Source organism: Nipponia nippon, unplaced genomic scaffold (genome assembly GCF_047370975.1).
Source record: "Nipponia nippon isolate SJK-2023a ecotype South Korea unplaced genomic scaffold, ASM4737097v1 scaffold_1, whole genome shotgun sequence".
In the NCBI taxonomy this organism is placed as follows: Eukaryota; Metazoa; Chordata; class Aves; order Pelecaniformes; family Threskiornithidae; genus Nipponia; species Nipponia nippon.
In genome coordinates, this window is record NW_028262290.1 from 131,449,557 (window position 1) to 131,476,001 (window position 26,445).

General features: G+C 40.3%; 1 protein-coding gene across 5 annotated transcripts in view; it reads right to left on the minus strand.

Moving 5' to 3' along the window:
* Nucleotides 1-24,530, minus strand: part of PALS2 (protein associated with LIN7 2, MAGUK p55 family member) — a 63,486-nt gene extending 38,956 nt beyond the window's left edge. For 3 of the 5 annotated variants that reach the window (XM_087773089.1, XM_087773052.1, XM_087773061.1), the window contains exon 1: nt 24,359-24,530. The gene's annotated coding sequence lies outside the window, so the exon portion shown is untranslated. Of the gene's footprint in view, nt 1-13,879; nt 13,892-16,939; nt 16,997-24,358 lie in introns of those variants that run through there. The other 2 variants (XM_087773071.1, XM_087773080.1) reach the window with 2 other exon arrangements.
* Nucleotides 24,531-26,445: the final 1,915 nt, after the last annotated feature.

Sequence of the window (26,445 nt, forward strand, 5' to 3'; positions counted from 1 at the left end):
TGTTGCCATTTGGAAGAAATAACCTTTGATGAGATCTTTGAAAAAACTTCAAAACATAAGCATTTCTCTGCACCTGCCAAGCTGCACAAATATGAAGGCCAAATATTCCAGACATTGAAGAAATTACTAGAAAGTGTTTAAGGAATCCAGAAATCTAAATCTATTGGAGGCAGTGGAAAGAAAAGGAGATATTCTATACTTTTGAAAGCCTCTACCTGTAGTCTAGACAAGTAGGGCTATATATGTAAAAGCTTCCATTGTAGGAAAAAATTCAAGCGTTTCAAGAGAAGAGAAATTAAAAACAGTATTGTGCCTCAAATTACAAGCAGCAGTTGCATTTGAAATAAAATACAGAGGAATTTAATGCAAAAGCTTCAACCACCATACAGCACAAACTGGAGCGTGTAAAAGCAAGTCAACTAAAAGCTTTTTAAAAAGGCCGCATTATTTCTTTTTTTTTTTCTGTAGTGTTCTTACTTTTCAGCTACAGATGTTAGTAAAGTATGTACTTATGTCACACAAAGACTACTGTACTTTAAATGAATACTAGCATATGCCCCAGGAGAAATTTCAATTTTGGTAAACAAAGGCTGTATTCCCTTAGTTCTTCAATTACTTTAGTACTTCAGATACTAAAGGATATTTTTAAAATTATTTTTAAATGAAGGCAATACGCATTCAGTGGATATGCAGTCTAAGACACTACTTTGTACCCAAAGTTTCAGTACAAATTCAACAAGTTTCAGGACATAACCTGCACTCCACTCAACTTATACAACAGGCTGAACTTACTGGACCACATTAATCATCTTCCCTGCTATTTTGCAAGAAACAGCTGGATGAAGAAACTTGTATTCTCTCCAGTCACATACACAGGCAATTAATGCCAGTATTTATGAAGTCCAAAATGCCAGCATAACAGATGCAACAACATAAGTACAGCTTTTGAAGTATGCCTTTCTCCGTATCTTAATCTTTCAGGTCTAATGTGCACCCTTCTAAATGAATCAAAGCTTTGTATCTCTGTATTTCTGGCACAGGACTCAAAATTATTTATCTGTTGCAGGGTGACAGGGCCCGGAGACAGCATAACTGACTGCCAAAATACTAATGACATAAGTAAAGGCCACAGTTATATGCCCAGGAGCAAGTCACGTGTAAGAAAAACATAATTCAGTTTACTGTACCACTTTTCTTGGTGGAAAAGTTGAGGTGAAGTCATGCAGAACCATCTATACAATTCTATCCCATTGATAACTTTATCCTAAGGCCAACTGGAAATCAATGAAGAGATGTTCCTAAATCAGATCCCTTCTTCACACAAGTAGTACATTTAGACCTGAGGAGAAAATAGTGAACACCCTTCCAAAGGGAAAGGAGAATTCCACTTTAAGTGTTACATGGTTTCATCTTGTTACTGGTCTCCAATCAACATTGTCATAGTGGAAAAAGGCGAGCTGTGAAACTTCCAAGTTGTATGTTCTGTCCCACTTCTAAGAACAGGCACCCCAGCAGCAACAGAACCAGAGGTTCAAGTTCTGTTACGAACACGTTTCTTCAACCATTCGCACTTTCATCTAGGCACACTGTGGGCATATTTTCAAAGAAGAAAGTTAAAATTCACAAGGATTGTAAGGTACTCTCCTGTCAGCGTAAACATCATGGCTCAGAACAGCCTCTGCAAACAAAACAAGGTACTTCTAACACACAAAAATGGATACTCTGCTGCACAGCAAAGTAACAACACTGTGCACCTCCAGAGACCCATGATGAATCTGATCACTAGAGATCTTGTAGGTTCCACCGGAGTTTGCATCTCAGAGGTGCTTGTGTCCTTCCATCTGAAAGCACCTGATCACTTAACAGAACACCAGTAGAAAATCATCAAAAAAATCCACACTTCAGATACCTGGGCGTTTCCCTAATGTTGGTTAATATGAAATTTAGCTTAAACAGTTCTTTCTGCTCCCTCTTCTTGATCCAAATTATTTACAACTAGCAAACAATGCCTCAGTTTTCATTCTTCTGACCTAAAGAGGGTCATTTTCTGCCCTAAAGAGGGCAATTTCTCCTCTCCTATATTGATTGGGAAAGAAGCAAGCCTGGCATAATTCGAGTCTGCACCTTTTTTCAATAAGGACAGTCAGAACTGTGCAAAGTATATCGGACAAGAGTCTCATGAGTGCCTTGCACACCACCATTACTACTTCCCTTTCTACTGATACAGACAGATCACAAGATCTATTTTGACTTTCTCACAGTTATATCATACAGTCAGCTCAATTGACTCATCTGTCACAAAAGAATATAAAAGACAATTTCGAACCTGTCTCCTCCAAACCTTAAATTTGTAGCTGAACAAAGTGTCCTCTTCCCTAAGTGCAAAACACCACATGTATATTTTGCCCCACTGCTATTACTCTAGGCTTCAAATCAGTTTTTGGCACTTTGGTTTTGATCCTCTCTTGCTTCAGTGAAAATGCTTAGATAATGAATTTCACCAGAAACCACCTTTCATCCAGATACTACTGCTGCTTTTAACACTACCTCCTTCTACAGCTTTAAGTGTAGGAGACACTGAGAAATTCCAACAGTTAAGAATTTTATGATGGTTTTGATATTGAGTGAAGTAAAGCTGTATTAACGCATTCTCAGGCTTATTTCATAACTGCAGCATGCTTTTTTAAATGAAAGCATCCAAATATAGCACTTTCAAAATCTGATTGCCCCATTACGATGCAGCCACTCCAAAACCTACACCTATGCCCTTTTAATACATCACATCCATATATTAACATTTCATGCATGCCCTGTTTCAGATCTCCGTTATTGTGAAGTATTTGTTTAATTATCACTTCCAACCTAAAACATGGGCATATTTAAATTAGATCTGCATCAATGCAGACATAAAAATACTTTTATTTGAGGTTCTATTACAGATGCTGAACAAGAAATTGAAAATTGCTCCATAAATTCATGTTGTGGTTTAACCCCAGTTGGCAACCAAGCTGCTCACTCACCCTCCCTCCCCAGTGGGATGCGGGAGAGAATCTGAAGAGCCAAAGTAAGAAAACTCATCGGTTGAGATAAGAACAGTTTAATAATTGAAATGAAATATAGTGTAGTAATAGTAGTAATAGTAGTAATAGTAGTAATAGTAGTAATAGTAGCAATAGCAATAGCAATAGCAATAGCAATAGCAATAGCAATAGTAATAGCAATAGTAATAGCAATAGTAATAGTAATAGTAATGAAAGCTAAAACAATGAGAGAGAGAGAGGAACAAAACTCAGGAAAAACAAGTGATGCAACCGCTCACCACCTACCGACTGATGCCCAGCCAGTCCCCAAGCAACGATTGCTGCCCCCCAGCCAACTCCCCCCAGTTTATATGCTGAGCATGACATCATACGGTACGGCATAGCCCTTTGGCCAGTCTGGGTCAGCTGTCCTGGCTGTGCTCCCTCCCAGCTTCTTGTGCACCTGGCAGAGCATGGGAAACTGGAAAGTCCTTGACTAGTGTAAGCACTACATAGCAACACCTAAAACATCAGTGTGTTATCAAAATTATTCTCATACTAAATCCAAAACACAGCACTATACCAGCTACTAGGAAGAAAATTAACTCTATCCCAGCCAAAACCACGACAATTCATATGCAGAAAACAGAAACACAAGACAGGTTTTTAGAGCATAAAATAAATTAAAGCACTTTAGAAAATATTTAGACTATCTCAACACATTATTTAATAAAAAATGAAAGTGATTCTAATTTAAAATAGAAAAGATATTTGACTATTATATGACTATTGTAACTACCCCATTGTTTTAGAAGGAAAAAGACCCACCGTGCAAAACTTCGATAGGGAAGTTTTCAGTTAATTCAGAGTTCTCCTCTGCGTCACAACTTGCAAGTGAAAAATTTAAGACAGGAGTGAAACTGCAAAAATTATGAAATATAAATGAAATTATCTCTGGCCTAGGACCTCAGTTTTCAATTTTACATGATCAAATAGTACATTTTCCGGAAGTTTCATTTGAAGTTCATTCCTAAGCTCTAACGGTCCCACTTCCACTAAAATAATCCTCTTATGCAAGCACTCTCCATTGCTGCTCAAGTTAACTTATTAGGAAGCTGTAAAAGCAAGTTGCTAAATTAACAGTGTTATAGCTCAGGGTGACTTGCAACAGGAAAAAAAAAGTTTTCTTTACTGCCCTTGTCATATGATGCAGTCCTTGTTTACTCTAAGGACACAAGGTAAAGCCTTACCTACAAAGAATATTTACCAAAACACACTTGGAATGTTAGTAGTGATGTAGTGGATAGAAAATGGCTTTTCCAAATTTGTTTGCAGAACAACATTGCTGATGTTTTTAAATGGTGAAAAATACCACATAAAGCCTTTGTACTTTAATACAGAGATGGCAAAACATGATGGCATGTTAAATGCTTATTTGATCTGCATGAATGCCCAAAATATATCTCAGTCAATTCCCTATAAGAGACTCTATACTTTTCTTCTAATTTAATGCCGTCAAGATTTACACAATTACCTATTCATTATCCTCAACAGTTAGCTTCCTTTAGTCCTTTGAAGGGTATGTTCAAGAACACTGGAAAAGGAATAAAAAGATCACCTTGACACTCAGACTGTGAAGGGAACTGAAAAACTCCATGAAGTAAGTAATACTGCACTTAGTCATGTGTTTCACCTCCCAGACTACTTCCCCGCAATATGCTGTCAGGATTTATTTAGGATCACAAATGCTTAATTAAAGTGGGAAATTTAATTTCAATTTAAGAATATCTGGGCACAGTAACAGGGCAAAAAGTTATTTCTAGTGGTGTGGGGACAGCTTGGATTAAGAACTACAAGTTCTTAAGAAAATTACCACTTCAAATGTTCACTTTGAACGTTCGCCACCTTCACTTTCAAGTCAGTTTCCAACTTACTGCTGTGAACACTGAATAACAATGTTCTGTGTTTTATAAGGTGGACACAGAAACTGCAAAGGGTATCTTCAAAATGGTATTTTGCACTTGTACCCATGATGCATACTGACAAGTTTGAAATTTTTTACTCTATTTGCTTAGAATACCAAGTTTGGTTTCACTAAGTTTTGCCTAAGAACTTCTAAATTTTCAGTCATGTACTCTGTCACCCCAACTGAAGCAAAACCAGAGAACTTTTAGGTAAAGGCTTACAGTGAATAACTTGCGATCAAATAGTTACAAGTTTTCTAATTAAACAATGAGTTTTAAACACCTTTCCATTCAACTCTTCCTTTGGAAAGTGGGATACTAGATGACAGAAGCTCACGGACATAACTGAAACTTCAGAGTAGTGGAAAGGCTGCAGCAAAAGACAAGGGAATATAGTTCATGCTCAGAAATACAATGATCAGCTTCATATATAAACAAAAACATTGCTTCCAACAACTATTGATGGCCTCATTCCCAGTGTCCAAAGAATGTGCTTAAATGAAGTACAGCTTACTACAGAACTAAAGATTAAGTGGGAAGTTAGAACCACGTTACATGCCCAGATATAATCTGCTGCTATTGTACCAAGCCTGTACCAGATGACATGAAAGCATGCAGAGCCTAATAACTGCTGTAGTGGAAGGCAGTCATCTCATTTCAGTTTATTTCTCTTCTTCGATAGCAGTAACTATTCAAGTACATACTTCCAGTCACCCACATTACACAAATCACTCCCTCAATTACTGTTGCACAAGCCAAGTTCTGCACATCTTCAGCTCAATTATTTTCTTTTTTTCAAAAGAAATTGTGGCAAATGCAAAGACAGCTGAACTTCTCTTCTTGGACCGTTCACACCACTGCAAAACTTAATCGAAGAGTACAGTCTATCAAGGCTTTTTATCATTTTCTGAAGGTAAATTGCTGTAATATCTGGAAGTAGAAAAGTTTAAAACTACAACTTTTACTTTCATTATCTCTTTTGTAACATGTTTTCTTGTAAAAATGAGGCCATGATTGAACTTGGCTTTTTGAGTGCACTTGAAATAGGAGAAAGTCTACAAAGCGGAAAAAATTAAACAAATTTTAAGATAATTTCTTTCTAGTCTCCAAACTGCAACTGATGTTTCTTAAAAGCAGTTCATACACATCCTCATATGCTAACTCTCTTCAATCCCACTTATGGTGAAACAATAAAAGCCACAGACTCTCTTGGTTTTGACCCAAGTCCTTTGTTCTATTCTTTCCCCCACTGCTTAGGGGTCTCAGAGAAAGGGATGGGAGGAGAGAAGAGAGGATGAGGTTAGTACGAGCAGCACCTGACTGAGCAAAGAACCTCATTGGGTTTTGGCAATGGAACCTCTCAGATTCGCACAAGTTTCTAGGCCCAGTTACTTGGGTATCAGTAGTCAGAATTACTTAGAACATAACACCATCAACAGAAAAGAAGTGGAGAGGACTCTCAAAATAGCCTATTAAAGTCCTCCCATGTACAATCAGAAATGACAGGTTAGGGACCATGATTCTTCGCCATCCCCAGCCTTGGAATTCCACTGCAATAGATTAATAATACCATGTTTCAGCTTTTCCACAAGCAGGTTTTATGAAGTCTGGGTCCCGACCTGGAAAAGAGTAATTGCTTTGCCAACCATCTTCAGCATGGCAGTTAAGAAGACTGTCTCATCACACTAAATGAGTTCTCAGAGCAGTCAGTCCCATCCATAGTAGTTTCTGCTTATTATAGTCCCCATTAAATTCCTCTTTACCAGGAGAGTATTGGGCCTAAGAGATATATGAAACAGGAGCAATGTACCCTCCTATGGATAAATGGGTTCTTTGGACACAACTAGCTTTAAGATTGGGGAATAAATTAACATGAAGTTACCCTCGAGTACCCAAGTGAACTTAAAAGGGCAACGATGTCTTTTTCCATAATGCTAAGACACCCAACGTTTTGTGGGTGTTACAAGGTCAAAAAAAACCCATTCATAACATTCATAACTACTGGCAAACGAGAAAACAAGTACTGCCTCAGCAGACAGGTCATACAGCACACACAAGGTAACAAGAATCATACAGGTGGAGTAGTCATTGGCTCATGCAAACTCAGCACTGAAGTTAAACAGCCACATTCTTCCTCATAATTTTGAAAGGACTGAAACAAAACATAGTCTAAGAATGCATTTTCAGAAAATGTAAATTCCTCTTGATAAAAAGGAAATCAACCTGTTTAGTTGGTTTTTTTTTCAAATGATCAGCTATATTTCTTTCATTTTCCATCACGTTGTTCCTGGAGACATGCTCAAAACCCAAGTGACGTATTGATTCTGCTTCAACTTTTCAGATACCCTGTCTGTTAACATGGTCCCCAGCATCCCTGCACACATTCCACTTGTCATGTGGTGCAAGAACAAGTCTTATACTCAGGACAGAATCTGGTTGGCTGTCTGTCCTCAAAGGGCAGCTGAGATTTTTAAGCAGCCAAGCTTGCACTTCCCTGAATCAACAGATCCTGATAGCTCAGCTACAAGCATCCTACATGTCAGCTACATGCATGTGCAAAGCTGCAAAGTAGCATGCTGGATTTAGCTTGCTTTTTGGTCCAGTTGGGAGGGGAAAACAGCTTGAGGAAACAGATAGAAAGTAAACCACATGCAGGCAGACTGCCAGAACACCTGGCCCTGGACAGATCCAATGGCACACTAACAAAGGCACAGGCCCAGCAGCCTGTTCATAGCCAGGCAAGCACTCACTGGATTGCTAGTCTACCTACTAGCATTAGTCTGCACACAGAGATCTATTAGAAGCATCAGATCTTCACGTTGAAACTTCCTTTGGAATATTCAGTTTGGAAGAGACCTTAGCAATAGTAACAGCACACTGCCTGGAAAGGTATCTTTTTATTTTCATTAATGTAATATTCTCTCCATAAATCAAGCTTACTGATGGCACCAAGTATTTCTCTACAGAAACTTGCCATGGTAGCAAATAGCAATGACACTTGATCCCATACAAAGGAATTTGTGTTCAATGACTGAAACAGTTGAAACGTGAAAGCAGCTTTCTCAATTGTAGAAACTCTGGCAGAGTTTCTGTTTTTCTAAACACAGTGTCAGGATTTAAATACCACATCACTTCTCAGCATAAGTTTTCAGACCCAGACGAGCCAACTTTCACACAGAAGGAATCAACACTTGCTTTTTAATACCAGAGAGACTGGTCTGAATGAGCTCTTGTCAGCAGTTCAAAAAAGAAGCCAAGTCTCTGTATTTAAAAATTCTTTTCTCAAATTAATTACCATCCCCCTGTCCTGACCAATGGACTTCAAGGGCTATGAAGGAAAAAGATACAATCAAGTACGCATCACGTTGGCTCAACACAGGATTAAATTATGGCTGAAAGGGTAGAGAATTAAATAGTCTAATGATAATTTTTTCATATAGATTCAAAGTACTTGAAATTCACAATGCAATTACGTAAATTTCACATGTGCTCAAAACTGTGGTCTTCCTGTGCTTTCTAAATGAATTGTTAGCATATTGAACAATTTTAAGCAGAGTACACCAGAGATCATTGTAATTTCCTGGTCTCATGTGCCTGTTATACTTTTCTTGCTCTGACAATACCTGTAAACCCATTCTCTGGCTCCATGTAACTCCTCTTGACCTGTATTACACATACATACTTAACTAAAAGAAGGGAAAGAAGTGCAGGAAGCAAGTGGAGATGCAAATGTCCAAACTTAAGACTGGGTGTGTAAACTACGATTCAGAATCAGTAATTCAGATTTTCACTATCAGCAATAAATTGAGTTTTGTACCAATGGATTTGACACCTTTTTAGACTCATGAGGTGTCAGTCTTCTCTGTTCCTACAGGTAGTGAGTCCAAATAAAATTAAGCATTACCAAACCCCCTGACTGCCTCAAGACAAACAACAGACTTCAATTACCGACATACTATTGCTGTGTATGACAAATGTCAAACAAGAGTCCCAAGACTGTTATGTGATCTTAAAGCCAAAAGTAGTCAATGGCCCATATTCAGTAGTATAACACATGGAAAAAATAAAGAGTCTAAACTTAAGTACAAACCGAAAAATATTTTCATCCATTCTGAAGACAATACTGACTAACACCAGGAAACCGTAGAACCCTTCCCCTAAAGGATTTTCACCAAAGACTTATAGATAAAGCACTGTTGGTCAGTTTTCCTAATTCTTCTTTAACAAAGTCCATCACTCAGCAGACAGTTCTTGTTCTAGACAGATACCTGAACCTAAACAGGTATCTTTTTGTGAGAAGAGAACATTCATACAACATTGCATGAGCACATATGTCAGATCTCTCTTGATTTAAAGTATTGGGAAGACTATCTTAAGTTCAAGACTTAATAAAAAAAAAAAAATCAGTAAAGTAATTCCACCAGTCTTGCTCTTCAGTTATGGGGCTTTCTAAGAACAGGTGGATACAGGTTTTTCTGTATGATAGATGTAGAAAAACAATGTGAAGGCTGACAAGAAGAGAAGTGCAGCACAAATTTGCTAGTTCAGCAGAGCTGCAAGACCCTACCATAAATTTGAAGCACGGAAATATCACTGCAACTGCATCTGAGACATTCTTGCTTTCCCTAAAAAATTTTTACTTGAATCTACAGTGCTAACAGCAAAGCCAATGCAACACACAGTGTCTTATGATTTTTGAGGAAGGGAAATAGATTCCATAAAAGACACACAATACAATAAGAGCACCCTGAACAAACTTACACAGCACTTCTGACACCTTGTACAAAGATGCCTCTAATAAAAGAGCTAGCTGATTTTAATCACTTGAAGGTTTTTGTTGGATTATGTTTTTGGAAGTGGTGGGAAACATTTTAATGAGTTTAATCACCACTGAGATGCAGAAATTCAAGATCATCTTCATGTCAGATTCCCTCTCATGGTTTTTTTGCAGTCATCTGTTTTGTATATTTCCAAATTATACCAGCCATCATAATACACACACATGCATATACAGTCCAACATCAGCGTTTACAACATTTAGGCAAAATTTAAACCCCACCATACACAGAAAAACTGGTCATCTCTCCAACACAGAAACAAGAGTAAAATTTTGTTTGAGGCCCAAAAGTCCTGAACACCTATTTAATAGCAAATTATTTGGAGATGTATTGAATAAAAGGCAAAAACTGGCTGGAAAGTAGGCAACACATTATGATGAAGTTAGAAAAACTAGATACAGCAAAAGGAGTGGCTCAGAAGGAAAAAGAAAAAATGTAAGATGGCTTATAGCATGTTCCAGCTGATGGCCCAGGAACCACACCTAGCTTGTCATTTCTGCACACAGTCTGGCATTAAAAGGTAGTGCCTTCACCATGCTGGAAGGGGTAGTGTTTAAATGGGACTGCCACCTGCTCCACGTATCTTCATGTATACAGCCTGGCACTTCTACCTGGAAGATGACATTATGCCTACTACTCATTCTTTGATGGGAAAGAGAGCGAGGTTCCTAAAGCTGAGTAGGTTCAACTTGCCACTCATTGTGCTCCTTTTTCAGTCTACTGCCTTAAAAAAAGTTTGTTAGACAATATTACAGAGAAGTGGGATTCACTAAAATATTACTGAAATGATTTAAGTATATGTTCAGCTGCAGGCAGGTAAGTGGTCCCAGTGACTTCAAAGTTAAGGCACCCGTTAAAGTTGTTTTTGGGAATTGGGCCAGACAAAAAGAGCAAAAAGGAAGGAAGTGACCTACTTGAATGAAAGACTCATTCCAAGGTTTATATGTTCAGATCCCCTCAAAAGAGGCTGACCAGACATATTTGCATATATTTCCTTAAGTACAAACTGTGAAATGTCACATTCTATAAGTCTTGATTAACCCATTTGGTTCACAAAGGTTATTCATACTTACATATACTCAAGATTTTTTCCACTATTCTTCCATTCACTGCCTATTTCTGTTCACTGAGGAAAGGACCCCTCCTGTTATCTAAGTATACCCAAACACTTAGAAAACAGAGTAGAGACTAAAACCAAAACGGCAGCTTAGCTGCATTAAAAGGACGAGTAGTATGATTAAAAACAATCTGTGCTATAGACATTTAGAGATCTTTCTAACATGTTTAAATTCTATTTTAAAAGGTGGCCAGGATCTCAAGTCCTGATGACTCTTCACTTCTTTTGCTTTTCTTCATCTTGTTAACTCAGTCAGAAGCTACCAATGAACTCTAAAAACTATGTAATAAAAGCTACAGAAGGATTCTAATTTTGGTCACAGACAACCAAGTAAAGTAATTCTAGATAATATTAGCTGAGATTTATGATGCATTCAACATCTTCAGATGCACAAGAGTATTTTTGGGCATCACTTGAACAGACAATATTCAATGTACAGCTGGTAAATTTTACTTTTCTTTTTTCTCTTATTTCTATACAAGAAGTATATGCGTGCCACACTTCATCTCAATTTTCTTCCAAAGGATCTATTTCTTCAGCAAGAGAAAAGACAAGTCTAAAGTCTAGTCAAGCCTCACTTTCAAGACATCAGAAGATCAAACTATAGCTATTTTTGAGAATGAAAGTTAGATATACCATTGTCACTTCTCTGAGCAAGCTGCACCAATAGTTAGAGGAAGACCTGCCCTCCTGGTGCAACTTGGGATAAGAAAAGTTGTTTTTTTCTGAACGCCGCTGTTGCATTATTTCTAAACTACAAAAAAAAAAAAAAAACCACACCAAATATTTGTTTTACCTACCACTATCAAAAAATCTCTTATCCCAAGAAGAAAGAGCACCTTAAAAAGCCTCGATCAAGTTCTTGGTAATGGAACTGCTATTGTTTTTATACACTTCCCAACGTATGTCAAGCCTGAGAACTTCTATATTTCACTCATTCCAAACTAGGGGTTTGCCAGTGACCACACTTCTTGTTCAAAGGTAACAAGAAAGTCACCTTGAAAAAATATTTTTTTAAACATTTTTAGAAAGCTATATTGGGACACTGCTTCTTTATCACCTCTTCAACTGACTGACAAAGGGATCAAACAGAAGAACTTGGACTTTTACCAACAAGAGTGAAAAGATGAAAGCAAAGAGGAAAGAGCTCTTTACATCTCTCTGGGTCCTCGTCATCACATTTCCAACAGGTAGCAGAAACTATTTCTATAGCACTATGCCTCTATTCTGTTTGGCAATCCCTACCTGGATTCTAAGATCTCATACCAAGCTGATTTCACTGGATAAAATACATCTCCTGTTCACTGTTAACACAAGATGGTCTAGAAGTCCTGACTCCATCCTTCTTAATTGCACCAGAGGACTGAACCAAGAAGCTTAAAAGTCATTGGATATTACTATAAACTTGGAATTGTTTTCCAAGTGATACTGATTATAACAAACTGCTAGCTACCTGTAGAATGACTGAAGTGAGTGAAAGATGAGCCAGTTGCTACAGTTTGTTCCGAATTCTCAGTATAGATAGAGGACAATGTGAAGAAGGACTTTAGGAAGAAAGTTTTTTAATCACAGCAATCTAACAGATCACTGCTTCCTTATTATCTATCCATTTCCACAGATCGGTTGAAGATCTGTTTCCAAGCACAGGATGCCATACTGCCAGTCTGACTTGAAAGAGTATTTCTGTTGCTAATTTAGAAGTCTTCAGATGACTGCCTGTTATCAGCACAGACAGGTAGAGTTCAAAGAACTCTTTGACCAACCAACCCCAAATTCAAACTATTAAAATGTTCTTCATTTAGCCCCATCACACTGTACCTTTCTGTGTTTATTAAAACCCCACACTGAGGGCAGAATCACCTTTAAAGCCACACCAAGATTTTCTCCAAGGCTAGGTCCACCTTACACAGGGTGCCTGTGTGGAAGATGAGATCAGAAGGAACATGTCCCATAGCAGCAGTGAGATTTCTGGAGATGAGGTAAATATGTTTTACCAGTGCTTGGAGGCTACATCACTAGGCAGAATGAAGCAATGGCCAAAGAACAATCTGCAGGTGTCCTGGTCAGTCTGACATGCTTCCTTAACTACATATATGGGTAATCATTAATCTGCTGCAAACTTACCACCAGTTCTATTACCGAAACAAGAACTAGTACTGGCTCAATCTTCACAGTAGGCTACAATGATACACATATCACATCTCAGTTATCAAGCACTCCAGAGAAAATCCATCTCAATTATTTAAAGAAACTAAAGAGTAATCCAGTCCAAGGATAACAGTTTCTCATGTTTAATCAAACAGATCTCCAGTGCACAGCAGCAATTTATATAGGAATACTACTCCATGAAGTTGAGACTAGTTTTGAAATGGCAGCATCTTGAATAGTAAAAGCACACAATACGAATTACATAAACAACCCACAAACCTCATTTGGTTCAAAAAGTCTTCAAGTTAAACATTAGCTGGATTCTGGAAGATTACGCGGGGAAAAAAATCATGTATGCTTACTTTGGTTTTATACTTTCCTAGACACCTTATGGATGCTGGGCTTTTTGTTTACAGACAAGTGTTTCATTTTTTAAGATATATATGCATGTATATGTATACACACATACACTCAACACATACATATAAAATACTATATAAAAATGCCCTCTTTTTCTGTATGTATACATATATGTATGTATGTATACAGTCACGCACACAAATACAAACAAAAATAAAATATATTTATTTTTTTAAAGAGCATTTAATGGATTGACTGCCAGATCCAACCCATTACTGGTAACAACCCTATTCAGTTCAAATGGGTAATATCTCAACATAGAGCACGATCACATCAAACAGGAGAAAGGCCCTGATGCAAGGTCTTTCTTCAGTGCAGTATTAGGGAATAGGAATCTTTTTCTTACAGGTAGCCGTACCCACAGCTGCTTACCTGTGCCTGGTATTTTAGATCATCTTGTTGCATTTATACTGGCTGCCTAATGACTTGTAGAAGAGCAGAAAAAGAGAAAGGGTGGCAAATGTGTTATCTTTGTTGTCTACAAGGAGACGGACTTCTTGGAAACCTTCAGTCTTATACCTTTAGCATTATCAGTCATTCTGCTGTCTTAGTTTTCAATCCCCTCTGCAAAGCAATCAGATCTTTTTGGAAACTGTTAATGTGCAGGCTCAGGGCAATTACATAAGATGTTATTTTAGTCGTGAACACCACATTAAATTTTGGCTTCTGCCACTGTTGCAGATTAGCACAATGAAATTCTTCACCAGTTTTTGGCTAATGATGTCGAGGCGCTTGGGGACCCTGATACGCTTCTTTATCTCTTTCTGGAAGCTCTATACTCAGACGGCTATCCAAATTTTCTGGCCCCAGCTCCTTCTCATCAAGAGACATCCATGTCTTCTGTCTTCTTGAAAATCTGCTCAGAGATAATGTTAGTAGGAGTTCCTGATAGGTTCTGAACGGTTTCAGAAGTTGCACTGCATGTTGGAAAAAGGATATGGAGTTAGGTGGACCTTTGGTCTGACCCAATGACAGTTCTTATTATTTGAAAACTCGATGTACTAAAAAGCACCCAAATACTTTCAGGTTTGTAATGGACTAAAGTGTTATGTAGTTAGGCTCTAGGACATCACTGACAATGCAAGTAACAAGTTCTACCCATTAACGTTGCATTTAACAAACAAATGTATATAAACAAACATTAGTATATAACGCTCCTGCATTGTGATACCAGATGCCAACTACAGAATTAAAATGAACTGCCTCTACAGATATCCTGGCTAGTCTTGCATTCAACACAAACAGGAAGTCATGTCCTGAGACCTCAAGACACCAAAGATTTCCTTCTGCCTATTTCACAACAGCATTATATTCTCAAACAATGAGGTTCACTTACAAATTCATCTTTGTAGATTTCTCTGATGCTTAAGTGCATAGCTACTTCTTAAAGTAAGTAAAATCCAAATAGAAACAGGCCATTTATATAAAATCATCTGCATTTTGGAATTAGGATCCCACCGTGGTTCACAATCATCTATCCAGAGAATTGCCCTTCCTGCTGAAGTTCATGAAGAAAAATGGGAAAAACATTTTCTTGACTTTAGTATCTCCCAAGACTAACTCTGCTCCTCTGTTTATTTCATACTGACTGGCTTTCTGTCTCAAGATTTTGTAATAGAGGTAAAATGTAGTTACTTTTGAACGCAGCTTACTGCCAAACTACTTGAAAGGTTTGCAAACCCAGAACCCTGGAAATCCAGATTTAACAACAACATTGCTCTAGCTAGACTTACTTAAATGTCACAACTGAAAGATTTAGTGTGCTTACTCTCTGCTTATTAAGTAAATATTTCCAGTATTTCCAAATTAAAAAACTCTACAGCTGAGACTAAGTGAATACAACATAAGCTCTAGGAGTAGAGCAGATGTCTACCTGGAGAAAATAAAGTTATGGGTAAAAAAAAGTTAATGTTAACCTTTAAAATGCAAGTATTCTTAGCTATCCAAGTCTAGTAATAAGGAAGAATAGTAAGCATTAGAAGTGATCTGAATTTTGAAGTAATTACAGAAGAATAAAACTCCATGTATGAACTCACCATGGAGGAAAAACCAGAGTAATCTAATTCAAACTAGTCTATGGCTGTCCAGAGAGATTACTTTCTAGAAGTACAGTAATTATATTTGCAAAGTAAAATCACTTATGCTTGGTGTAGGGAGGCCCAAGGGATTTTTTTTTTTTATTTGAAATGTGTAAAAGCTTCATAATGGCATGAATACTGAGAAAAGAACTCTGTGTACAAAAGTACACATTCTGTGTAATGGTCTTTTTCAGTGGTGGTAAACAGATAGCTGTAACCAGTAAGACTGTAAAACACCAGATGTCAAGCATGAACGGACATATAGTTCTACTTTTCCATATAGTGCCCATACATTCTAAGCTAAGTAGAAGAGTGTTTTGGAACTTCTTGCAAAAGCACTTCTTGCCAAATTCGTAGTTAGACTAATCCTTGTAACTCTAAAGAAAAAATTCCTACTGGTTTCACTGAAAGTTTCTCTATATAGGTTGTGCCATAGGGTTAGGGTTACCTTACAAATGAGATTACTTTAAAAAAATGAAACACCATATTCTTATGAGCTCTAACTTACTTAATAGTCCACATAAAGTGTTTTAATTCAACATCTCCAGTTAACAGCAAGCCTTAACAGCACCATTCTGACAGTCTCACTGTGATACAAAACTGTCTCAGAATAGTTTTGGTGGCTTTATGGAGATATGTGTGGTCAAACAAGGCCTAAGCTTATGTCTTGTCTACAAAAAAAGAACTTTACTAGGAGCCAGAAGCTTGGAATCAGGTACGAAGCATTCCCTTCTCTTGGAAATTGCAAATGACTTAAGACAATACATCTTGAGATCTTCCACTTTATTAGGACTCCAGCTGCTGAACAGTCTGCCCTTCTCTTTTCCATTTCCTATTCATTAGTACAATCAAATACTTCCTTCTGAAGACCCCTGTTCAGCAGTTTTACTGTTGCTGCTTACAGCTTTCGTGAACTGTAATAGCATGGAATCTGACCTAAGACTGAGAACTGTATGGTAAACTTGGTAAGAACTATGCATTTCATTCTGCTGCTGTTTAGCCTGTGCTGTTTGCAGAGCCGTTTGCCAGGATCTGGCAGTTAAATGCGTATGCTTCAATTCATAGCTAATAAATTCCATTCAACAGTAGACTTGCATGCTTCCAGGCGACAGCACAAAAAGTCCCAGCAAATAGACTGCAGCGACATCCCTAAGCAATAGACTATCGGATGGGAGACTCACTTTTTGATCCAATTACTAGACCAAGATTTCTAAATGTACAAAGTTTTGGCTACAGCGGATTTTTTTTTAATGTATTTAGCTACTTCCTCGTTAAGCAGCACCGGTTTATTTATCACTGTACACAGCTAAGCAAGCAGGCACCCATACAAAAGTAGTGGGGTCCTGTCACTCACCCCGAGCAGCGGCTCCGACTCCCCCAACCTCGATGCCGCAGCGTAACCACTGGAGGGAGCGTTCGAGCTACGTTTCCATTCAGAAACAGGAGGGGCTCCGCTTCACGCTTTCCGACTTGACACTCGACTTGAAAATAGTAAGATAAAAAAACACCTTGCTACACCTTTTAACAACACCGAAAGCCTCTTGCCCTTCTCACCAGTGTATACATCCAGTTACTCTCCCATCCCAATAGCAAGATTTCTAATAATGTCGGGATCCCCAAGATCTACATCTTGGCAGCCGGAGTAGGGGGGTGGAGGGGGTGGGAGGGGTGGGACACAGACAGACGGATGGATGGATTTTTTCCTACCTAATCGTGTGTCAAACTTAAGAGACAATTCAACTGCCAGCTCTTCAGTGCTCTCCTACCCCTTTCCTAACGTTTCTTGTAGTGTATTTATTGCCTGTCCTCAAAACTGCCCGAACATTTCTCCCTTCTAGCAACAGGAACGTGGAATGGACATGATCCCTGCAGGCAGCAGCAGAAGGATGAGGGCTCTCAACCATCAGTCAGAGCAACTCAAGCGCAGTCACTACCTCTATGTGACCAGCTAATGTTACAGAAGTGCTGTTTAAAACCCAGTAACACTGGTTACCAGTTTATCTTGCTTCCCAAAGAGCAGTGACTCAAATGTAGTGTCTCCATTTCAGCACTCTTGAGCCAAGACACCTACGAGATTACCACAGAGTTAATGACGGACAACTCCTCTCACACGACGGGTTCATGCCAAGGTTAAATTTTATCTGTGCAGCAAGTGGGCCACCCCAGAGAAAGCTATGAAAGAATGAAACAAAAATCACAGAGCCAGCCCAAATACCACTAGTGTTTCACTTCATAAATAAGCTTCACTTGAACATTGCTTTAAATATCACACATAGCAATGTCCACAAAGAGTTTGTCCTCAGAGGGAGGATCACATATGACAAATGCCAATTGCATCAAGCAACATGCTTCTGGAAGTTGCTAAAATACTACACAGGTTAAATCTATATAAAGAGCTTCACTGATCAGAACTGACCAAACCAAGCACTGCTCATCCCATTTTGCTATTGCTTACCAAATCTAGTCTAAGCAGCAAAACTGTACCAGTAGATCTGGGAAGAGCGACTGAATATCTGCACGATTTGCATTCAGATGACTGCCTTACAGTCATACACTCTATAAACATTAAGTTTCACTTAACAATTTCTCCCTGACTGCATGTGCTTTACCAATGAATGCATAAACTGAACTTTCAATTGCTAATTACACCTCCTCCTCCTGCACTTCTAGTGACCCAAAAAAATGCAAGTGAAGCTGTCAGAAGCCGTATGACTATGGTAATATCAGTCAAGCAATTTCTGTCCAGCAGCACTGTGCTTTGCTACAGCACAATAGTTCACAATACAGTAAGCCAGAATTGCTTGGAAAGGCAAAATAAACTTTTTGCTCATTTCATTCACTAGGCTGCAGTTTGCCTTCCCAGTTTCAGAACTTCTGCTGTATAAGCAGTTTCATCTTGCCAAAAAGACTTCTGTGAACTTCAACAGTGGATCAGGAAAGGCATGGGGTGGAATTTTAATAAGATATGTAAAGGCTGACTTACCAATTGGCCCACTGACTTGTTAAAAAAATAAATCAATGTCACATAAAAAGTTGTTGAGATGTTTTACATACAAAAGCTCTCACATGATAGCTGCAAGCATATCTCCAAACATAACATCGGTAACTAATGAATGAACATGGAATCAAATATTTTTTTAAAATGTATCAAGGAATGTAATAGCACAGTCAGAATGGCCAATACATTTTTCTTTCATTCCCCTACAGATTTACTTGAGTGCTCCCCTACACTGTGTTATTAGCCTTAAGAAAAAGCTTTACCCTAACTTTTTACCCTCAGTCTATTTACCCTATCTATTTACCCTCAAACTATTTTCCTCCATCCTGTGTTTAGATATTTAAAATACTAAACACTTTAACTTTTCATTAATGCTTGTTTGACCAGTGGGTGGAGACAAGGCTTTAATTAGAAAACTAAAACCAAACTATTTGAGTAGCCACTCTTACTACAGAAATAATATTTGAATGCCAACATGATCTCAGCAAAGGAGGCTTAAATGAACTATCTTAAAATACAAATTTAAACTATTGTTCTTACGTCTTAATTTTCATTATTTCAATGGTATCTTGACACAATGTTTGGAATCAAAAAGTAAAAGCCTAAGCTTATTTGAAATCAACAGTTGTGTCTCCACCTACTGGAAAAGTGAATTTAACTGAAACAGTAATTTGATCCTTTGAGATTTGGGTAAGCAAAAGCTGTAAGAGCAATGTTTTTGTGTAAGATGCAAAGAATTGGTTTCCTTCCCCCACTGCTCCCCAAAAAAGTTTGCAGAAACCACCGACATTCCCCGCAGTCAGCATGGATTTCACGAGGTTCCTACTCTCAAACACTTGCTTGTCAGAATGCAAAACTAGTCAATACTCTTAAGATAACATCTCAAAGTAATTTCTTAAATAACATTTGTTGCCAGTAAATCGGAAATGTCAACTAATTTCAATATCTTGCTAATTTCTACCATGGTTTCATGAGATCTGGACACTAATGTTAAAACAAATTCTTTAAATAACTGATGTGTAAACCCCACAGAATGGTTGCTAACGTGAAGCATTCTCAATATGTAACACCTTTTTTTTATGCCAAAGAGACGTTGAAAATAATTAGATATGAGGTAAAAATAGAGAACCTCCTATTTTCAAATTTTTATTTTTATTATCTAATACAGGTTGTGAAATTACTTACCATCATTTTAAAGACTCTAATTAACCCAAAATAGGAATATAAATGTTTCGACATAGAAAAACACCTCTCCTAACCCCTCTTTTTTGTCTCCATTATTCTTGTAAGAATGACATCAGCCGTAATTAAATAATTCAGGCTTGCTTTATTCTGAAAAAAACAATTTTTAAGCCACAGGATAGCATATTAACATCACAATGCTTTGTTTATCCCACTGCAAAAGAAAACAGTTTTGCTGTAGTATAACCTGAGATCCAACTGCAGATGGGTATAATGACCATGGAATCAGACGATACCTTAACCTTAAATGATCTTAACTCCTTCCCCCAAAACCTGAACCATTATTCTGACATTTTGTTGAACTCAGATTAGAAAGACTTTAGTCACAACTGTACTGAGCTAGCCAATAACACCTACTGGTCCAGCTATTTGGCACTGCCTTCTAGCTAGCACACACTTAAATAGAATATTAAATCAGGGTTTAAGCTCTGAAACAATCATCATTTACTATTTATCCTGTGATAAAAGAGTCACATTGACACCTTCTTGTCAATGAAAACAAACCATTACATTCCTCTAATAGTATTTGTGACGAGCACATCTGTATTTCAGCCTGTGTCTCACAAGTCAGCCTGAACTAAACTCACTTTTCCCTAGGACCCTTTATGAGCTGCTTCTGTTGTGGAGGACAGTAAAACCACTTTCCCTCTCACAGACTCACTCTTAACCCTGCCATCATATTCTATTTCATATCTCCACACAAATAACTCCAATAGTGTCTATGCCACTCCAGTTGCAGGATGTTTCTAAAAGTCAGGGTTTTTTACCACATGTGCAAGGCCAAACCCATTCCAGTTTGCCTCAGCACTGAATGTAAAGAACATATGCTGTGCACTGCCTACTGGTACAGTAACTTGTTTGGCTTGTTAAGAAGAGTTTCTCCCAACACCTCAAATCCTCTATTTGCTCTCTTTTCCTCAAAAGAACAAACATGAACATCTCATTCAAGGCCAGCTCAGAGAGAGAGAGAGAGAGAAAGAGAGAAAGGATAAGCAGCAAAAAGCAAGCTCAGGTGTATGTAGTGTTGAGAACCCATCTGTCCATCCTGCGGTACTCCTTCTGCAGCAAATAGTCTTTCCTCATCTAGTAGCATGATCACTACCTCAGTCAATTCCCTCAAACCAGATGAGTCAATTTTCATCCATTTTCATCTTAAACACAGAACACAACAGGGCATTTTATTTAAACTTGTGTGAGTTTTTTATCCTTTCAAATCTTAGGACAGTATAATTCATTCCACATCTGGATGGAGACTGCAACACCTAAAGTACTACCACAAACATCACAATCCCAAGTGCATACCTGTCTCTTAAGTAAAAAGAAATTCCTCCCCCTTTTCTACAGCATAAGAAAAGATTCACTGATCTATAGATCAGTGCCCTGCACAGAGGATCAAAGGGCACTCACAAGAGCCTACAACAGTCACATCAAGTCAGAACTTTAAATCACTTATAATTATAGCAGAAAGCATGGTTTTAAAGCAGGACACTAAACTTCTATAAAACTGCATTCAAACTGTAAGTAATTTCTACAAATAAACACATTCAGAAAAACAGAATGATTCAGGGACTGAGTCACCGTATGAAGAGACTCATGCTAAAGACTCTTTTGCCTGTCATTATGGTACTATAAAGTTTTCCCCAGATCACTGACCTTTGTTTCTGGACGTAGAAATACCCAACACAAGGACCTAATATCAAGCTGGAGCTTGATTCTGAACTGAAGAAGCCGAGTGTTTGAGGACAATGCTCAGATCACATCCTTCACAGCTCAAAATAAAGCCTGCCAAATTATTTGGTAGATTATTTGGTTTTCCTGCTTTTACTGTGGTTAAACATCAACTAAAAATGCCAAAAGTAGTAAGTTATATTGCCTAGATTTCTGTTCCTTTCTACCTCCCTGAGGTTTGCACACCCAGTAATTAAAAAAAAAAGATCAGATTAAAATTTTATGCTTTAAATAAGAAACGTCCTAAAAGTCAGGGTTCTTGCAGACATTCATCCTCTCTATCAGCCTTCGTTAAGACTCCTTCATATTAGCCAGGCATGTTTTCAGTACTTCCTTTCTTATTTTTATTTTATTTAAAAAAACCCAAACCATATGTGGTTAAGCCATGATTTAAGTTAATAGCTTCCATTATTCGTTTAAAGAAAAGAAAAAAGCAACAAGAGGTAGTTTAGGAAAGGTCCAACTGCACATATGTTGCAACAGCTTTTCAATCATTTTAGAGACTTTTAGTATGCACAGTTAGCCCACTAATATAGCAGCAGAACAGACACCATTCCACATAGCTGGTACAGTATATTTGTCAATAATTTCCATATTAAGTAGTTCTTGACAAGACACGCTGAAACAGCAGTGATCCGTAGGATCTGAAACAAATGCAAGCACCCAGGTTTCAAAGAAGCTGAATATACACACCTTTGGTTAAATGCCGAACGTTCCATAAAAAAAAACCACCAAAAAAACCCCCCAAAACCCAACAATGAAGAGAGTAGTAAAGTGTCTCATCTAGAAAAGACAAGGAAATAAAACACTAACAATGGTACCAGCATTATGACACCATGCCTCAGTACTGCAGATTTTTCACAGCAATATGGATCTCAGGTAATCTCTATAGTACAATACTTTGAAAACAAAATAAGGAGAGCAAGATCATCAATTCCAAAGATTTCAACGGAGGGAAGAGGAAATTAAAGATTTCTCTGAAGAGTCCTTTAAAAATCACATTAAAATGAGCTCAAACTAGACTCCAATTATCAGCACTTTATTTAAACAAGAATTTTCTCTATGGCATTTTCAAGAAGAATTTTGTGGCAGATGTTGCATGGTCCAGTCACACGTCAAAGTGTTAAAAGCCAACCACCTCAGCAGAAATAAAAGGAAACATTATGATGCTAGTGTCAACTCAACCAGTTTAACAGACACTATCTGTGCAAAAGCAGCATGCTAAGATTTGTTCAAAGCCTCCTCTAGTCCAACATCTATTTATAGCTGCCCAGCCTCTCTACAATTTCTCGCAGCCCCTCCTCCTCTCAAAGCCAAGTCGGGGAAGTTTAATGGATATAATCCTGGGCCTTGTGCCGCAAGATGGTCAGAAGATCTGCGACTCTCCTCCAGTGATCCTGTGCGCACTAAGACCAGGAGTAATGAGAAGAGAATGGTCTAACCTACACAGGAGCCAAATACATGGGATAAGCCTTATCTCTCCTCTTTAGGAACAAACTCATTTTTCCTCTGCCAGCATGTTGACGGTAATGAACCACATAAGCATCAGAGCCTAAGCAAAAGCTACCTGCCTCCTTCCTCCTCACCACAGAGCAATAGCCTAAGCCAACTGCCTTGAAAGCCAAGACAGAAGCTATCCAAGTCAGCTTTGACCCCTGGACAGCAGCAATGTCAACCATGCACCTTCCCATTTATATTATAATGCTGCTACTGTACGTTCTACCTTCCTCAAAGAAACCAGGAGGCTGTTGGCTTTTTTCAGTGCAGTTTCTGGTTAACGTGCGATCACCCACCACCCAGCCATGCAGGCACCTGCCTTTATATAAAGGCATTGATCCAGACAGGCGTTCTTGCACCAGCATCTCCACCAACAGCTGTAAGATCGCAGAAAGGGTGCAGATATTTTCCTGCATGCGGAGCACAACGCCACAGGCTGAACTCTGCCACAAGCTTTGTACATCCTTGGTGCCTCTCCCACCACCTACATCCACTTGCCTGTAGTACTAGTACAGGGACCAAGGAGATGACAGCACTACTGGAAACTCCTGCCCACCCGATTACAACCACATTTTCTCCCCTTTCCCCAGTCAGAGGCAGACGGAAGGGGAGGGATGACTTCCTCGGGAGGAAAATAAGCAGAGATCAAGAGAGGAGGAATCACCCCAAAGGGAGAGCAGATAATCCCCGAGAGGCGAGGCTGCGGAGGGGCACAACCGGGGCGGGAGGGACAGGGACAGCGAAGCGGGGGGATAATCCGGCAGAGCAGGGGGGAGATAATCCCCCCGGAGGAGGGGGGAGGCGGAGGATCCCGGAGAGGGAGGGGCGGGAAATCTGATAATCTCCAGGAGGAGAGAAAATACCGGGAAGGGGGTGGGGGAAGGAGGGTGGGCGGGTAGATAATCCGGAGCGGCACACGAAGAGCGAGTCTCCCGGGGACGCATCCGGAGGCGGGAGGAGGAGGGTTAATCCCCGCTCTGGGGGCAAAAATCCCTCTTCCCCGACTCCGGCGCTGCCATGTTCGCTTCCCCGCAGGCCCGCCCGGCACCGGTACCTGCGGACGGGCGGGCGGGCGGGCAGCTCTTCCCCCCTCACGCCACACGCACACGGGGCGCCTCAGCTCCGGCCGCCGGGGCAGCGCGCCCCGCTCCGGCCGCCGGGCCCCGGGGCAAAGGGGCTCGGCCGGGATCGCTGCGGGACCCCGCCTCCCACCACCATTTCCCCGCCGGCTTGAAAGGGGGGCGAGAAGCGGGGGGGCGAACCCTCCCCCCCCGCACACGCGACCTCCTCGCCGGTACCGCAACTCACCGGCTGGCACCGGCTCCCGCTCCCCGTCCCCTCCTCAGCGGGCGCCGCTCAGCCCCATCTACGAACTCGGGCGCGGGAGCCGGCGGAGGGCGAGCGCTGCCGGTGCCGCCGCTTGCTCCGCTGCCGCTCTGCGCCCGCCTCGGCGCGCGCCGCCGGCCTGCCCGTCGCACGCGCTCGCGCTCCTCCTCCCCCGCCCCCTGCCGCCCCGGCGCGCGCGGGCGCGCGCGCGGCGAGAAGCCGCCCCGCCTCCCGGAGCAAACGGCTGGGCGCCTGAGGGGGCGCGCGCGCCTCTGCCTCGCCCCCCTGCCTGCCCGGCGGCGGGCCCCGCCCCCCGCGAGCATGCGCGTGTCTGTGCGCGCGTGGTGTGCGTGTGGGGTGGGGGGGGGAGAGCAGCGGTGTGTGTGGCTGCGCGTGTGACGGGGGGAGCCCACGGGTGTGTCAGGGAGGAGAGGGCACCGGTGCGCTCGCGTCAAGGGGCGAGGGTGAGCGTGCTCGTGATGGAGAACGCTGGTGTGTGAGAGCGAGCGTGTGTGCGCGTGTGAGCGCGTGTGTGTGCCGGTGCTGCGGGGCGCGGAGCAGACGCGCTCCCCGGGGGGAGCTGGTGCGGGTGTTTGCCAGGGCAGGTCTGGCCTCTGCCGGGTCGGAGGCTGTTCGGTCGCCAAGGGCGAGAAACACCGGCAAAGCACAAGCCAAATCCTTCAGTGGCGGGGGTGGAATTTCCCCCGGTACTAACAACGCCCAGGACCACTGAGGTGGAAGCAACCCTGAAAACCTGATTCTCCCGCGCTTCCGATCGCTGTAAACGTTCCGTTTGTTTTGAACAGCGATAATAGACTAACTTTAACTTTTTGCTTCTGGTTGGTTTTGCAGAGACTCTCGCCTTTGGATGCTCTTGGACTTTCTGAAATTTGAGTTGCAAGCATTAAGTGAGTCTCGCGTGCGCAATTCTCACTAAACCTGGATCGTGTATCTGAGAGTAAAATTCGCCCCCGGAAAGAAAATGTTCGTATCCAAAACAATATTTCATTCCTCAGCTTGTTTTCATTCACTTCTTTCTTTCTCCTACCGACTTTTCCAAAAATTTTGAAATCCAAGTGTACAGTTTGACTGTAATTACTTAATTATGCCGTTTTAAGAATACATGATAGCCTGGTGTGACATATGGTAACCCTTAATAATAAGCTGTCCGCAATTCGCACTGGCTTTTGCTTTGGGAGCCACTGGGGAGAAGAGAAAGCCAGAACTATGTGGGGGTAGAGTTTGAACAGAAAATCCACTAGGTATCGCTTTTCATTTTAAACAGGTTCAGATTGTGCTTTCCTACCAGGTAACAAATAAACTGATTTTTATGCAACCAAAGATATCAAAAGAAGCGGCATATCTGTGATGGGCATAACTAAAGAAATAGTGGAACGGTAGCCAGCAGATTGACCAATAAAGATACATCAAATAAATAAGATCTTGCTGTCCTCATCTTAGGAAACCAGCATGTAAAATGCCTTTAGGAATTATTTTTACTTACTCTTCAAATGGCAGTAGCTACCCTGTGCTGAGAGCTTCATAAGCACGTGGAATTACGCATCCCCAGATCCAAAGAGCTTCCAGCCCTCCTGTGATTTCTCAGTAAAAGAGTCCAAATTGATCATATTTTTGGTAATTTGCTTCACAAGTGGTTATCTTTCTTTTCCCTATTAAACTGAAAGGAAACTTAACGCGTCATGAGGGATTCTAAGCTAAGTAATGACCTACCACCCTTTCAGTGTTCAAACCCCTGTGGCTACAATGGAAAAACTGACAGGCATAGAAAATCCTCACACCCCAAAAAATAACTCCAGATCTTTCACTCTCCTTTGCCCCTCGTTTATTTTTTGTGATGTTCTAATGGAAAACCTTTTGAACCAGAGCCACGAAACGCATAACTGTCATCTCGTCCTGTATTTCACAACTCAACATCTTGTTCGCTTCTTCTCTTACAGTCCCCGTGTTTGAGGAGGCTGAACATTATTCTACTAAGGAGAAAGGGTTGTAGCAATTTATGCTGGCACCTTTCATGAGATCCTGACTTCGTGGCCAATGAAAGAAAATCA